We start from the raw sequence: 5,000 nt of genomic DNA on the forward strand, positions 1-5,000 counted from the left end.
AAATATACCAGAAGCATGGAGTTTTATGAGTGAATTAGTCTATGTCCCTTACTTTGTTAGACCATACACAAGATATTTTCTTCAGGAAATGCACAGAGTCCAATGCTATAACATTGCCAGGTGGTGGCTTTAAGGGAAAAAAGCATAAAAGTGTCCGAAAAACATGCTCTTTAGCTCGGGTACATCCCCAGGATCAAGAAAAATTGTCAGTTTTTTTTTCTATCTTGCTTAGAAATAGGTGTAAATTGACTCTGAAGTGTCATATCAGGCAATGCACAGAGTCCTTAAATATACCAGTAGCATGAGGTTTTTGTTGGAAATTAGTCTATTTCCCTTCCTGAGTTATACCTTATACAAGTAGTAATCTTCAGGCAATGCACAGAGTCCTTAAATTTACCAGTAGCATGAGGTTTTTGTTGGAAATTAGTCTATTTCCCTTCCTGAGTTAGACCATATACAAGTAGTAATCTTCAGAATATGCACAAAGTCCATAAATATACCAGCAGCACGAAGTTTTCAAGTGGAAAATATTCTATGTCGCTTCATTTGGTATACCATAGGCGTCAGTTTTCGGCGAAAATAATTCTATGTCGATAAAAATGTTATACCATACGTATGATTTTGTGTTCAAAAATCGCACTATGTTCCAATTTTGACCAAGGGGTGGATCATCCAGAGGCCTCGATCCTCTGACAGTGCCCGCCGAATGTGCACCCAGACGGACATGCATCTCATTCCCCCTGTCTGGATGATTTTATGAATGGGTGATATGCAAACACCTACCATCAGGTATATAGGGGAGAGGGTCTTCTGAAAGCCACATATATGGTATACCATAAATGAAGACAAGGATTATGGCGCACGCTTTGCCCGACCAAAGGTCACTCCCTGGGCATTTTAGAGGATTTGAGAGGCCTCTTTATGGATCTCACAAATGATCCATGCATGGAATTTTGCACACTTTATCCGAATAAAGTGCACTTTTGGGCTTATGAGAGTAGGTTGGTATGCCTCTCTCTGGATGTGAGGAAGGATCCAGGAATAAAGGCATGTAATGCCACACAATTTATCCGACTAAATGACACTCTTGGGCTTATGAGAGAGGATGAGGGGCCTCTCTGTGGATGTCAGAAAGGCTCCATGCATGAAAGCATGTAATGTCACACACTTTATCCGATTAAAGTGTACATGTTGGGCTTATGATTAAGCATGAGGGCCCTATATGTGGATGTCAGAAAGGTTCCAGGCTTAAAGGCATGTAATGTCACACACTTTATCCGATTAAAGTGTACATGTTGGGCTTATGATTAAGCATGAGGGCCCTATATGTGGATGTCAGAAAGGTTCCAGGCTTAAAGGCATGTAATGTCACACACTTTATCCGATTAAAGTGCACATTTGGGCTTATGATTAAGCATGAGGGCCCTATGTGTGGATGTCAGAAAGGCTCCATGCATGAAAGCATGTAATGCCACACACTTTATCCGATTAAAGTGCACATTTGGGCTTATGATTAAGCATGAGGGCCCTATGTGTGGATGTCAGAAAGGCTCCATGCATGAAAGCATGTAATGCCACACACTTTATCCGATTAAAGTGTACATGTTGGGCTTATGATTAAGCATGAGGGCCCTATATGTGGATGTCAGAAAGGTTCCAGGCTTAAAGGCATGTAATGTCACACACTTTATCCGATTAAAGTGCACATTTGGGCTTATGATTAAGCATGAGGGCCCTATGTGTGGATGTCAGAAAGGCTCCATGCATGAAAGCATGTAATGCCACACACTTTATCCGATTAAAGTGCACATTTGGGCTTATGATTAAGCATGAGGGCCCTATGTGTGGATGTCAGAAAGGCTCCATGCATGAAAGCATGTAATGTCACACACTTTATCCGATTAAAGTGTACATGTTGGGCTTATGAGAGTAGGTTGGTATGCCTCTCTCTGGATGTGAGGAAGGATCCAGGAATAAAGGCATGTAATGCCACACAATTTATCCGACTAAATGACACTCTTGGGCTTATGAGAGAGGATGAGGGGCCTCTCTGTGGATGTCAGAAAGGCTCCATGCATGAAAGCATGTAATGTCACACACTTTATCCGATTAAAGTGCACATTTGGGCTTATGATTAAGCATGAGGGCCCTATGTGTGGATGTCAGAAAGGCTCCATGCATGAAAGCATGTAATGTCACACACTTTATCCGATTAAAGTGTACATGTTGGGCTTATGATTAAGCATGAGGGCCCTATGTGTGGATGTCAGAAAGGCTCCATGCATGAAAGCATGTAATGTCACACACTTTATCCGATTAAAGTGTACATGTTGGGCTTATGATTAAGCATGAGGGCCCTATATGTGGATGTCAGAAAGGTTCCAGGCTTAAAGGCATGTAATGCCACACACTTTATCCGTTTAAAGTGCACGCTTCGGCTTAAGAGAGGAGTTGAGAGGCCTCTCCCTGGAAGTCACAGATGATCCAGGCCTGCAATGGCAGACACTATATCACTTTATCCGAGTAAGAGGCTCCCTCTGAGCAAAGTAGGGGGGGAGTGAGGCCCCCCCCGGAGGTCTGAAAAGATCCAGGCCTTTAAATGACACGGGCTGTGCCCGAGCAAAGTGCCCACGCTGGGCAAGGGTGGAGGCGTGATGCTCCCCCTTATGGAGGTCGTCCTACCTCCATCCTCACGTAATGTATTTCGACCTGTGCGTATCCGGAGGGTGCTATGCGCAAGCCCGGAAGATGCTGGTTTCGGCTGGCCTTACCGGATCCAATGGTATAGCACCTAGGTGCGCTCTAAGGCCGTAAACCCCCCCCATGTGTTTGAGAATGGTAGGTGTTATACCATTGCCACGAACCACTTATTGAATCAGCCATGCCCTTTCGGCAATCGAGTCTCAGAGGTGTGTCCGAGGGAAGATTTGCCTTGGCGGGCATGGCTGTCTGGCATCTCCCCGACCCTGGAGGAATGCGCTAACGGTGTAATGCAAACACCTACCAGCAGGTATATAGGGGAGCATGCTTTCTGAGCCTTATATGATTGTACCATAATAAGGATCAGAAGAAAGGCAGTGCGTTAAGGTGAACTAGCCCGACTCTAATGCACCTTGACGGCTTAAGGGGAGGGATAAGTGACCCCTGCTGATGGAGGTCAAAGACATCCGTGTCTCTCAGGCCTTCGAACCACTGCTTGCGCCCGACCGAAATGCCACTGCTGGGCATGGGTGTAAGAGTGGTGACCCCCCTTATGGAGGTCTGTCCAACCTCCAGCCTGCATGCTCCACCTCGGCCTGTGCGTATCCGGAGGGTGCTGTGCGCAAGCCCGGAAGATGCTGGTTTCGGCTGGCCTTACCGGATCCAATGGCACAGTACCTAGGTGCGCTCTAAGACCGTTATCCGAACCCAAGTCCGCCAGGGGTTTTTCTGTTATACCAGTAGCATCGACCATCACTTTGATCAGCCAGGCCTTTTCGGGGGTCGAGCGTCCGAGGTGTGTCCGAGGGAAGATTTGCCTTGGCGGGCATGGCTGGCGAGTACCTCCCCGGCCGTGGAGGAAAACGCATACGGTGCATTGCAAACACCTACCAGCAGGTATATAGGAGAGCATGTCTCTTGAGTTCATCCTAACCTTATAATGGTTATCCCATTCATAAGGCCTGGATGCAAGGCGGTGCGTGAAGGTAACATTAGCCTGACTCTAACACTTTCACCGGTTAGGGGTGGAGTGGTGACCCCCCTAACACTGGAGGTCTCGCCGACCTCCAGGCACCAGCCTCACATGCTCTACCTCGGCCTGTGCGTATCCGGAGGGTGCTGTGCGCAAGCCCGGAAGATGCTGGTTTCGGCTGGCCTTACCGGATCCAATGGCACAGTACCTAGGTGCGCTCTAAGACCGTTATCCGAACCCAAGTCCGCCAGGGGTTTTTCAGTTATACCAGTAGCATCGACCATCACTTGGTTCAGCCAGGCCTTTTCAGGGGTCGAGCGTCCGAGGTGTGTCCGAGGGAAGATTTGCCTTGGCGGGCATGGCTGGCGAGAACCTCCCCGGCCGTGGAGGAAAACGCGTACGGTGGATTGCAAAAACCTACCAGCAGGTTTTTAGGGAGAGCGTCAATCTCGAGGGCGTTCGGAGCTCTCCCGATCTATTGGCATACGATGCCCGCCAGGGGTTAGGCTCTCGGGTTACCACTTAAGGTTTCTCCCTGTCATAAGAAAGACAACCGGTCAAACCAATGCGCAATGTACAATGAGGTGCGAGCTCATATCCTATATATTGCTCAGAGCCGCAACCTCGGTGCGACATACCTAGGTACAGGAATAGGGCGAGAGGTGGATGCGCTCCTTCAGGACGGGTAGGTCGGCAGCCTCTCGGGTATGATCGTTCACCAACGAAAGCTGTACAAAAGGGGTGACTGCGCTCATTGAGGACGGCAGCCTCAACATGACATACCTATCAAAAACTCTCCCATGAGGTGTGTGCGCTCCTTCAGGATGGGAGGTCGGCAGCCTCGGTATGATCATGATGACCGAGACACAGGCCTTGGGTTGGGCCTAGGGTTGAAGCCTTCTGTGCCGCCCGGGTAGTTCCTCCCCAAACCAGCGGGCATGCCTCTATGGGGGGGCCTCGGTCTGAAAAGACACGATCCTCACCCGGAACCGTCTGAGGGAAGCGTTGAAGGCCGGTCTGTCTACACAGGTGTCCGCTATCGGCGTCCATGGTGTACGGGTGAGAGCCAGCAGTGGATCGGGTTAGTTCAACACATGCTTGGCCTCACCCCGCCTGGTCACGGAATCACTCATTTCTCGGTTACGTCCCACAGTAGCGCGCGCGCGTGCTGGGAGCTGACGAGGGCTCTCTCCCCCACGCTGACGGCGCACCCCTGCTGCACCGATGGTGGGCGTCCGGTACCGAGGTGGGCCCCTGACCCTGCCCGGGGGATGGAGCACGCCGAGGTGGCCGCGACGTTAGCTGGTGTCCCTTTCACCACCGCGGT

This window comes from Brachyhypopomus gauderio, unplaced genomic scaffold (assembly GCF_052324685.1).
Source record: "Brachyhypopomus gauderio isolate BG-103 unplaced genomic scaffold, BGAUD_0.2 sc652, whole genome shotgun sequence".
NCBI classification, from domain to species: Eukaryota; Metazoa; Chordata; class Actinopteri; order Gymnotiformes; family Hypopomidae; genus Brachyhypopomus; species Brachyhypopomus gauderio.